The sequence below is a fragment of the Mobula birostris genome, chromosome 22 (genome assembly GCF_030028105.1).
Source record: "Mobula birostris isolate sMobBir1 chromosome 22, sMobBir1.hap1, whole genome shotgun sequence".
Lineage (NCBI taxonomy): Eukaryota > Metazoa > Chordata > Chondrichthyes > Myliobatiformes > Myliobatidae > Mobula > Mobula birostris.
This window is the reverse complement of record NC_092391.1, coordinates 11,579,951-11,592,531: the sequence shown is the minus strand read 5'-3', so window position 1 is coordinate 11,592,531 and position 12,581 is coordinate 11,579,951. Positions and strand designations below refer to the sequence as shown.

The 12,581-nt window shown below is 42.4% G+C and overlaps 1 protein-coding gene across 6 annotated transcripts in view; it reads right to left on the bottom strand.

Annotated features, from left to right (window-relative positions):
* ralgps1 (Ral GEF with PH domain and SH3 binding motif 1) overlaps window positions 1–12,581 on the bottom strand; it is a 761,372-nt gene that overhangs the window by 537,716 nt on the left and 211,075 nt on the right. The window lies entirely within an intron of this gene.

Here is a 12,581-nt window from a genome sequence, read left to right as displayed (position 1 = left end):
GCTCAAATCCTGTAACCCAGGCAGCATGCTGGTGAACCAATTCTACACCCTCTCCACAGCCTTCACATCCTTCCCGTAATGCGGCAAGCAGAACTGCGCTCAATACTCCAAATGCAACCTAACCAAAGTTTAATATACTTGCATTTTACTACAGTATGTTCAAAATTCAAAGATTCAAAGTACTTTTATCATTGAAGTATGTATGCAGTATACAACCCTGAGATTTGTCTTCCCACAGACAGCCACCAAAGAAACACCATGGAACCTGTTCAAAGGAAACATCAAACCCCCAACACACAAAAACAGAACAAATTGCGCAAATGGTAAAAGAGAACGAATAACAGAATATAAAACATCAAACCGCAGAGTCCTTGAAACAGTCTGGGATTGTTCAGTTTAGTTCAGTTCAATTCAGCGCTGTGTCATTCATTGGCTACAGGTCACAGAGCCAGTCCGCCCCGATCGAAATCACACAAAATAGCAATAAGAGAAAAAGAGAACTAGAGACCACAAACACATATAACGTGAACTGTAGGGATCTCTAAAAACGAGTCCGATCCACGAGCATTGATCAAACCTTGCCTGAGACCCAAGACTCCTGCACCTTCCACCTTGAGCTTCATTACACAATGTACCAGAGCAACATACACTCCTGAAGCTCTCCCTTTGGTGCAGAAATAGTTGGGTTAGCAAGTAGTGAAGAGGACACAGAGATCCCGCAAAGGGATGTAGATAGGTTAAGTGAGTGGACAAGATATGGACAGATGGAGTATAATGTGAGAAAATGGTAAGCTTATACACTTTGGAAGGAAGAATAATGTTGCTGTCAGGAAGTTTTCTCCCTCTGTCCAAATATTGAAAATGGAAAATTATCACAATGGCCACAGACAAAAAAATGGAAAGTTATTTCTTATTCAGACACCAAAATGGAAAGTTATTTCTTATTCAGATACCAAAATGGGAAGATATTTTTTATTCAAGTGACAAATTACTTCAGCAGTTGGCAAACACTGGAATTACTAATGTTGGCTGCTCTTTCAATTACACTTCAGTTCATGCAGAGCACTTATGGTCACCCAACCATCAATAAGTGGAAAAAATAGACAGGAGGAATAAACTTGCATTTGCTTAGTATCTTTCACAAGCTCAGGGGCACTGCAGTCACTGTATTGGTTGAAGTCCTTTTTTAAAAGATTCTAGTGGGTCAATAGTACAACAAAGGGAATAAACTGCTGGACTAGGATTCCAAAGTTTGGAGAAATTATCTGAATGAGATCATGTCCCACCACGGCAGCTGAGGAATTGACCTTTAGTTACTTATGAAAGTATGTGCAGTACTGTGCAAAAGTGTTAGATATATATATTAAAAAATGAGAGGGGGAAGAGAGGGGGGAAGAGGGGGGGAGGGGGGGAGAGAGAGGAGAGAGGAGAGGAGAGAGAGAGGGGGGTTGAGAGAGACAGAGAGAGAGAGAGAGGGAGAGACAGAGAGAGACAGAGAGAGACAGAGAGAGAGACAGACAGACAGACAGACAGAGAGAAATATAAATTTTAAAAAACTAGGGTGCCTAATGTTTGCACGGTACTATAGTAATTTCATGTGTTGCACTGTACTGCAGCCGGAAAAAAAATACAAATTTTGTGACGTATATGAGTGATGATAAACGTTATCCTGATATGGGTCTATTGTGGACTGAGAGTGGGAAGGGGGCAGGGAGAGGGGAATCATGGTGGGGAAAAGGGGAAGAGAGAGGGGAGGGAGCAGGAAGCACCAGAGAGACACTCTGTAGTGATCAATAAAACCAATTGTTTGGAATCAGATGCCTTTGTCTGGTGTCTCAAGGCTGGGTGTGTCTGGACCCCTGCCACCCCCTGCTCATGGCATTCCTTCTCTGCCACCTATCCTACGCCACTCCCATGGTGATCCACCCTCATCATTCCCAACATCCTTCCCCCCCCCCCCCGCCAGATTTATAAACTCAGTCTCTGCTACATGTTGACAAATACAGTACAGTGCAAAAGTCTTAGGCACCCTAGCTATATATAGCTCAGGTCAGCACTGAGGTACAAGATGATCAGGTTGTTACTGAACGTGGAAAGGAGTCAAGGGGCCTACTCTTACTCTTCGTACTATCAAATGTAACTGAATGAACACAGCTGGGCTTTGTCTTCACAGAAAATCCTCAGCGGACGCCAACTGGCTTCCCACCTATTGCCAAAAAAGAATGCTTAGGGTAGGAAATCAGGTAAAATCACCAAAGAAATCATTGAAACTAATTACAGATAATCTGTGCAACCAGAAACATAGTAAACTTTCGGAAATATCAAAACTATCGGCCTGGTTAGTGAAAAAATATCAGTAATTGCATCACGGTCTGTAAAACTGTTTCAATTAGTTTAATGATCCGTGGTAACCTGGAACTTCACGCTGTGCTAATGAAACGCAGCCAACTGAAATTAACTTGCAGGCTCTGATTAATCATCTTTATTTTAGTGATACAGCACAGAGTAGATAAACCCTTCCTGCCCTTCGAGCCACGCTGCCCCAGCAACCCCCCACAACCCCAATTAACCCGAACCTAATCATGGGAGAATTTACAATGTCCAAGTAACCTGCCCAGTACATCTTTGGCCTGCGGGAGGAAACCAGAGCACCCAGGGTAAACCCACACATTCCACAGGGAGAATGAACAGAGATTCCATGCACAATGGCACCCGAATTGAACTCCGAATTCAGGAATGTGCTAAGGGCTACACTACTGTGACAAATGCAGCCGTACCACCACCGGATTTGGTCAAAAGCTACCACTCTATAAACTCTGTCAGAACTCAATTCCCGGCATCCATCATACTACAATCAATACCCATTTTGTACAGAAAGGGATATGGCTGGTAGCCTGAAATGTAAACCTCACAAGCAAAGAGTTTTTATTTTGTTTCTTTGAAGTTCAAACTTCAAAGATTTATTATCAAAGTACGTATATGTCACCATTTTCATTTTCTGGCAGGCATTCACTGGAGATACAATGAAACACAATTGAATGAATGAAACACTAGACACAAAGGCTGAGAAGCAAACAGTGGGCAGAAGAAGACAGTCTGTGCAAATATAAATAATGGTAAGTGAATATATAATACTGAGAACATGAGTTGCAGAATCCTTGGCCCATCTCTTATTGCTCAATGCTTTAAACATCAATTTTTGTTTCAAAGACAAAATGATTCTTTGAAATCACAAGAATTTCCTGTAAGTAAACTTGCAGAGCAATTACTACTTGAATTTTTTTCAGCATTGTTAACCGCCAAATAAGAAAGCATTGTTAAAATCAAATCAATTACAATGAAATATGGAACAACTAAGAAAGATCGTAAAATCTGGTGCGTGGCTGGCAGAATATACACTACCTCATTATATTTTTTTCTTTTTGCATTACTTATTTAATTTCACATACATGCATAGCATACATTTCTTATTCCAATTGACAGGATTTTTACTATGTATTGCAATGTACTTCTGCTGCAGAACAACAGATCTCATGACAAATGCCAGTGATATTAAACCTGATTCCAATTCTGACACCGGACAATTGCATTCATGTGCTATAGATAGGAAGTCAATGCAAAATTATTTCAGTGGTTACTTCATTTAAACCAGGTAACCAAGTAGTTAAATGTTAAACTGTTGAAGGTTTGAATCCTTCACTTCCTGACACATGGAAGAGAGCCACCTGTGTTACTCGAACTACGATCAACGTTACAACTGGTGTAATTGCTCACTACTTACTGATTGCAATTGACCATTTCAATTCATCAGAGACTGTAATCTGAAATCTGCAATACTGCAAGAATTTACTTAATTTTACTTTTTCTCCCTGCAACGATTTTAAATTAGATAGAGTCAGAGACGTACAGCACTGAAACAGGCCCTTCTGCCCGTCAGATCCATTTTGCTCCTTTTCTGCTCACCAACACGATAACATTGTTATGTTAATGCTGTCAGAGGATGGTGCCGGAGCAAGGTTTAATTGACGCAGTTTGTGGATTGGGCTCCAATGCGCGTTTATAATGTGTTCTAGTTTCTGGTTGCTCCTTTCTTCCTTGCTAATATTGGGCAACTTTTTGAATAACGAGCACTGAGCCGAACTGAAATATGCCCTTTGATTTTGTGTTTTATATTCTGTGTTTTCGCTTGCTATTTTTTGTTATTGTTTGTGCAATTTGTTCCTTTCCGCACATGCAGGGGTTTCTTTGAACGGGTTCCATAGTGTTTCGTTGCTTCGTAGCTGTCTGTGGGGAAGACAAACCTCAGGGTTGTATACTGCATACATACTTTGCTAATAAATGTGCTTTGAGTCCTTTGAACATTTGCCTGCACGACAGCCACATTCCTCCATGCCTTGTCTATCTCAGAGTCATTCAGATTTCTATTTCACAAATGAGCAGGAGCTACTTAATACCGTTCTGAAAAGAGATTAATATCCATCTTCACTTATTCAATCACTTTTCAGGATCTGGATACTGATAGCAAGTATCATTTCACAAAAATATGGTAAATGTGTGAGATATGTAAGATGATGGCCTGTTCGATCATAGTGGCTTCTACGGGGTTAACCACAGGTGTGATTGTCCTTTTTAAATGTATTTTTTATGATCACAAGACCCAGCTGGATATTAAGAACTTGAAGTACTGCAGGTCAAAGTTCAAAGTGAATTTTATAATCAAAGTACAGATATGTCACCACATACAACCCTGAGATTCATTTCCCTGTGGGCATACTCAGCAAATCTATAGAATAGTAACTATAACAGGATCAATGACAGATCAACCAGAGTGCAGAAGACGACAAACTGTGCAAATGCAAATTTAAATAAATAGCAATAAATAACAAAAACATGAGATAATGAGATAAGGTGTCCTTAAAGTGAGATCATTGGTTGTGGGAATATCGCAATGGATGGGCAAGTGAGTGTAGTTATCACCTTTTATTCAAGAGCCTGATCTTTGTGGGGTAGTAACTGTTTTTGAAGCTGGTGGTGTAGGTCCTGGGGCTCTTGTACCTTCTACCTGATGGCAGCAGCGAGAAGAGAGCGTGACCTGGGTGGTGGGGACCTCTGATGATGGATGCTGCTTCCCTATGACAGTGTTTCATGTAGGTGTGCTCAGTGGTTGGGAGGGCTTTACACATTACGTACTGGCCCAAATCGGCCACTTCGGTGATGAATATCTGTTATTTGTCAAGTAGGGGACCATGCACAATTCTGATTTGATGGAGACAGACGTGAGAGCACAGCGGAACATCTGGAAAACTTCTGAAATGTCTGCTTTGCTACCGCTGCTACTGTGTGGTAACCAGAATCTCCGGAGCTGAAGGCCCTGAAATCCTCGGCTTTGCGTGTCTCAGTGGCTGGGGAGAGGTCGAAGGCGCTTGGCAGAGGATAGCGCTCGGGAGGCTGTATCGGAGAGGCTGCTCGGAAGCTCGGAGTTTTCGGACGGATGGACTCAGTGTCGGCTGTGGTTGGCTGCTTCCAAGGTATCGCCAAGTTGACGATGCCTGGAGGTTTATGGCAGGGAGTTTCTCCCTTTTGCCGCCTGCTATCGGGGACTCCGGAGTCGATCAACTCGGGACTTTGAGACATTTTTTTACTGTGACTATAGTCTGTTCTTTATCAAATTATGGTATTGCTTTGCACTGCTGTAACTATATGTTATAATTATGTGGTTCTGTCAGTGTTAGTCTTTGGTCTGTCTTGTTTTCTGTGATATCACTCCGGAGAAACATTGTATCATTTCTTAATGCATGTATGCATTTCTAAATGACAATAAAAGAGGACTGAGTGTTCTCATAATCTAATCCAAATCCACTAACTTTTCAGGATTTTCCATTCAAAGGCATTGGTGCTTCCATACCAGGCCGTGACTCAACCTGTCAATATACTCTCCACTACACATCTACAGAAATTTGTCGCAGTATTAGATGTCATGCTGAATCTCTACAGACTCCTGAGAAGTAAAGGCACTGCCATGCTTTCCTCACAATTCCACTACCCCATCAGCGGGTCACTCGTTTGAGCAGAGAAACTGAATTGTGCTGCTGCCTACATCAGAGAGGTGACGAAGGCATCAATACACAAAAGGAAGTGTGCAGTCTAACACAGAGTGACTGCCTTAGTCACTTTTCTTGTGACAGCAAGACCCTATCGTTAACTTGGAATGCCACAAGTCCGACTCACTGGTTTATTGGTGGAGGGCAGGGGCAGACAGTGTGGCCTTGGTCATAGCAAGGACTAAGCCTCAGGTCACTGTCGCCCATTTACAGCCTCCCAGGAAAGACAGACATCAGAGTCAGTGTGCTCCACCAGAGGCAGCTTTTGTGTGGAATTGGTGCTGCCCCCTAGTGCTCACTCAGCAGAAGACAAGCCATATTGTATTCATAGTCATAGTCATAGTCATACTTTATTGATCCTGGGGGAAATTGGTTTTCGTTACAGTTGCACCATAAATAATTAAATAGTAACAAAACCATAAATAGTTAAATAGTAATATGTAAATTATGCCAGGAAATAAGTCCAGGACCAGCCCATTGGCTCACGGTGTCTGACCCTCCAAGGGAGGAGTTGTAAAGTTTGATGGCCACAGGCAGAAATGACTTCCTATGACGCTCTGTGTTGCATCTTGGTGGAATTCGACTGCCGATTTCTGCAACTTTCATGGACTCAGGGTCTTGGACTATAGATTTTTTTTGTGTGACTGTATTTGTGTAAGTGCTGTATGTGCTTTGTGCTGTGTGTGACTGTTGGCCCTGTGTTTTGCACCCTGGTCCTGGAGTAACACTGTTTTGCTTGGCTGTATTCGTGGGTATTCATGTACAGTTGAATGACAATTAAACTTGAACTATTTGAACTATGATCATGCAGTGGTTAGTGTAACACTATTACAACGCGGTGACCCAGGTTCAGTTCCTGTCACTGCCTATAAGGAGTTTATGTTTTTCCGGTGACCGTGTGGGTTTCCTCCAGGGGCTCTGGTTTCCTCCCACATTCCAAAGCCATACAGGTTAGTAGATTAATCAGGTGATGCGAGCTCATTGGGCCAGAAGGGCCAGTAACCATGCTGTATCTCTAGATAAAATAAAGTAATAAATGACAAAAATTTATTTTTCTTCAATGAATGTGCTCAAGAAAATTACAATGGCCCATCTTGTTAAACAGCTCAATTCTGGTGAAGATATCCCTATCAAGTAAGTGATAATTCACCAACTGGCATCACTAACTTAGGGGCAATTCTGAAAACATTCAGCAGCAACCAATAGAGGGAAATGTCCCAAAGTGTCTCGCGGGAGGTCTGATGAAGAGTGTCTTGTACTGGGCTACAAGGAGACAGATTGTCAAAGATCAAGTTTAATTAAGTATCTTGGAAATTTAGAGAGTAGTTTGAGGGAAGAAAATCCAATATAAACATCAACATTGATCAATGCTAATCCTTTTAGTCTACCTTATCATGAGGTTCACTACTCTGGGGACTAATTTTTCTACACATTTAAATATTTAACACAATTCTTTGCTACTCTATTTTATGCATCTGGATTTAAAATTAGGATTGTTGTGGCTTTCTTCATTCTTCTGCCTTCTCCCCATAACCTCTGAGGCCCTCACTAATCAAAAACCTATCTACGTCTGTTTTAAATATATCCAATGACGGCCTCCACAACTGTTTGTGGCAATGAATTCCAGTTTCACCAACCTTTGGTTAAAGAAATTCCTTCTCATCTCTGTTCTAAAGGGGCGTTCTTATATTCTGAGATTGAGTCCTCTTGTCCTAAACTCCCCCATTATACAAAACATCCTCCCCACGTCCAGTCTATCTGGGCCTTTCAATAGGGAAAGCATTTCAGGAATGCTTTCTACTTGCCTTAAAACTGACCCACAGTCGATGGAGCTAATAATTCTGAAAAGACACATCGTAATTTTTCACACTGCCTCAGAAACTCATTCCACGGAATTTAGAGACAGAGTTGAACACAGTGACATGGAAGTTTAAGGATTAGTGAAGAGGGTGAGAAATTCGGTCATGTCCCTCGGCATTATCGTCAGAAGCATACAGTAAGACAACTCCTTTAATGTGCAAATGCCCCGAAGTGCTTTGTAGGATCATTGCTGAATAAAGACAGATGCTGCTCAGCATAAGGACTTATTAGGACGGGAGATCGGAAGCTTGGACAAAAGAGCTAGCTTTAAAACATCTAAAAAGGAAAGAAAAGAGGTTAGCTTTATTTGTCACGTGTACATTGAAACACACAGTGAAATGCATGGTCTGTGCCAAATCAAATCAGCGAGAATTGCGCTGGGCAGCCTGCGAGTATCACTACACTTCTGGTGCCAACACAGCATGCCCACAACTCAGTAACCTGAAACCATGCATCTTTGGAGCATGACAGGAAACCTGAGCATCCAGAAGAAGCACACGCAGTCATGGGGAGAACATACAAACTCCTTATAGACAGTGATAGGAATCAAACCCTGATGGTGTTAGCGTGCTTTCCACCACACCGCCATAGTAGTTTAGGGTATCAAAGAGGCACTGCAGTTGAGAGTATCAACTCTTGGGCTTTGGACCTCTTCAGTTGATGATGCGGCTCCTAATGGTGGAAAGACTGCGTACAGCGAATAAATACGATTGGAAGAGCACAGGTATTGTAGAGCGGATTGTAAAAATGTTAGAATAGAGTTTCAGCCTTGATGTGCTCACTACCATCCAAAACTAATCTTGCTTCTCTGACAGGGACACAACTCTGCAATCATTTCTGTTTATTGAAAAGATGTTCACATTTTGAAACAAATTCCACAGATGGACAATTAGCAAATTCCATTTTTTTTCCAACATTTCATGTTGAACCAAATTCCACTGGATGGACAAGATTGTTGGTTTTGCCCAAAGGGTCAATGCAATGGCAAGAAGGTGCATTTGAAAAGTAACTGATCAAATGAAACAGTACATCCTTTGATGCTATGAAGATCAAAATTAATTCTGAACCTTCATCGTAAATACACCCAATAACTTGGCCTCTATAACTACCTGTGGCAATTAATTCCACAGAGTCACCACCCTCTTATTAAAGAAATTCCCCCACATCTCTGCTCTAAATGGATGCCCCTCTATTCTGAGACTGTGCCCTCTGGTCAATCCACCCTCTATGGATTGGAGGGTAGCTAATGTTATCCCACTTTTTAAGAGAGAGAAAACAGAGACCAGTTAGCCTGACATCAGTGGTGGGGAAGATGCTGGAGTCAATTATAAAAGATGAAATAGCGGCACATTTGGATAGCAGTAACAGGATCGGTCTGAGTCAGCATGGATTTACGAAGGGGAGATCATGCTTGACTAATCTTCTGGAATCTTTTGAGGATGTAACTATGAAAATAGACAAGGGAGAGCCAGTGGATGTAGTGTACCTGGACTTCCAGAAAGCCTTTGATATGGTCCCACATATGAGATTAGTGGGCAAAATTGGAGCACACAGTATTCGGGGTAGGGTACTGACATGGATAGAAAATTGGTTGGCAGACAGGAAACAGAGAGTAAGGATTAACGGGTCCCTTTGAGAGTGGCAGGCAGAGACCAGTGGGGTACCGTAAGGCTCAGTGCTGGGACCGCAGCTGTTTACAATATACATTAATGACTTAGATGAAGGGATTAAAAGGAACATTAGCAAATCTGAAGATGACACAAAGCTGGGTGGCAGTGTGAAATGTGAGGAGGATGTTATGAGGATGCAGGGTGATTTGGACAGGTTGGGTGAGTGGGCAGATGCAGTTTAATGTGGATAAATGAGAGGTTATCCACTTTGGTGGCAAGAAGAGGAAGGCAGATTACTATCTGAATGGTGTCAAGTTAGGAAAAGGGGAAGTACAACGAGATCTAGGTGTCCTTGTTCATCAGTCACTGAAAGTAAGCAAGCATGAAGAAAGCTAATGGTATGTTGGCCCTCATAACAAGGGGAGTTGAGTATAGGAGCAAAGAGGTCCTTCTGCAGTTGTACAGGGCCCTGGTGAGACCACACCTGAAGTAGTGTGTGCAGTTTTGGTCTCCAAATTTAAGGAAGGACATTCTTACTATTGAGGGAGTGCAGCATAGGTTCACAAGGTTAGTTCCCAGGATGGCGGGACTGTCACATATTGAAAGATTGGGGCGACTGAGCTTGTATACACTGGAATTTAGAAGGATGAGAGGGGATCTGATTGAAACATATAAGGTTATTAAGGGATTGGACACGCTAGAAGCAGGAAACATGTTCCCAATGTTGGAGGAGTCCAGAACCAGAGGCCACAGTTTAAGAATAAGGGGTAGGCCATTTAGAACGGAGTTGAGGAAAAACTTTTTCACCCAGAGTGTTGTGGATCTGTGGAATGCTCTGCCTCAGAAGGCAGTGGAGGCCAATTCTCTGGATGCTTTCAAGAAAGAGTTAGATAGAGCTCTTAAAGAAAGCGGAGTCAAGGGATATGGGGATAAGGCAGGAAATGGATACTGATTGTGGATGATCAGCCATGATCACAGTGAATGGCGGTGCTGGCTCGAAGGGCCCACTCCTGCCCCTATTGTCTATTGGTCCTAGACTCACCCACTATAAGATACATCCTTTCCACATCCACTCTCTCGAGGCCTTTCAGTATTCAACAGTTTTCAATGTCATCCCCCCTTATTCTTCTAAATTCCAGTGAGTACAGGAGCAGATCCATCAAATTTCATTCCCAATATCATTCTCATGAACCCATTCTGGACTCTCTCCAATCCTAGCACGTCTTTTCTTAGATAAGGGTCCCAAAACCGCTCACAACACTCCAAGTGCATTCTGACCAATGCCTTACAAAGCCTCAGAATCACATCCTTGTTCTTATATCCTAGGACCCTCGAAATAAATACTAATATTGCATTTTCCTTCTTTACCACTGACTCAACCTGCAAATTAACCTTTAGGGAATCCTGCACAGTCCCTTTTCACCTCTGATTTTTGAACTTTCTTTCCATTTAGAAAATTGTCTCTGCCTTTATTCCTTCTACCAAAATGCATGACCATACACTTCCCTACAGTATATTCCATCTGCTACTTCTTTGTCCATTCTCCCATGCTAGTATCTGTCCTATAACACCATGAGTCCAGCGTGTGGTGAAAACTGTCCAGCTGATTATCAGCACCCAATTGCCCACCATTGAGAACATCTACCATAAATGCTGCCTGGGCAGGGAAAAAGCATTATCAGGGATGCATCTCACCCTAACCATGGACTTTTCACTCTCCTCCCATCCGGTAGGCGCTACAGGAGCCTCCGCTCCTGCACCAGCAGGCACAGGAAGAGCTTCTTCCCTGAGGCTGTGACACTGCTGAACCTCTCATCACAGCGCTAGGCGGTATTGCATCCGTATTGTGCTGTCTCAGTACTTTTATATTTGTGTGCTGTAGCACTTTTTTTATTCGCAGTTATTTTGTAAATAACGCTATTCTTTGTATTTCTGGTCAGATGCTAACTGCATTGCATTGGCTTTGTATCTGTACTCAGCACAACGACAATAAAGTTGAATCTAATCTAACCTAATGTGTGGCACGTTGTCAAAGTCCTTCTGAAAATCCAAGTAAACAACATCCACTGACACTCCTTTGTCTATCCTGTCAATTATTTCCTCAAAGAATTGCAACAGATTTGCCAGGCAACTTTCCTCTGAAAGAAACCATGCTGACTTTGGCACATTTTATCATACACCTGCAAGTGTCCTGAATTTCATCCTTAATAATGGACTCCAACATCTTTCCAACCACTGAAGTCAGACTAACTGGCCTACACCGTCCCTTCTCCTGCCTCCTTCCCTTCTAAAAGAGTGGAGTTACATTGCCTATTTTCCAGTACTTCAGAACCATTCCTGAATCTAATGATTCTTGAAAGATCATTATTAATGCCTCCACAATCTCTTCACCTACCTCTTTCAGAATCCTGGGGTGTAGTCTATCTGGTCCAGGTGAATTATCTACCTTCAGATCTTTCAGCTTCCTAAGCACTTTCTCCATAGTAATAGCAACTACACTCACTTCTGCCCTCTGACACCCTCAAAGGAGTCAGAAGCCAGAATAAAATGGCGTGGGAAGGAGTACATGCTGGCAGATGATGTGATCTCAGGTGAGGGGGAAGGTGGGTAGGTGGGAGTGTATTAAAAAAGTTGGAAGATGATATGTGGAAGAGGTAAAGGGCTGAAGAAGAAGTTTATATAATAGGAGAGGAGAGTGGACCATGGAAGAAGGGGAAGGACGGGGGGGGGCTATCAGGGGGAGGTGATGGGCAGCTGAGGAGAACAAAAGGGGTAAGAGGGTAACTGGAATGTGGAATGGAAAAAGAGAGGAGGGAGGGCAGAGAAATTACCGCAAGTTATTGAAATCGATGTTCATGCCATCAAACTGGAGGCTACCCAGACAGAATATGAGATGTTTCTCTTCCAACCTCAGTTTGACCTCATCAAGTTTACATTATTATACATAGAACGTATAATAATAGAGCAGAAGAAATTTTTCAAACGGCAACCATTGAAGTCCATCCCAAGA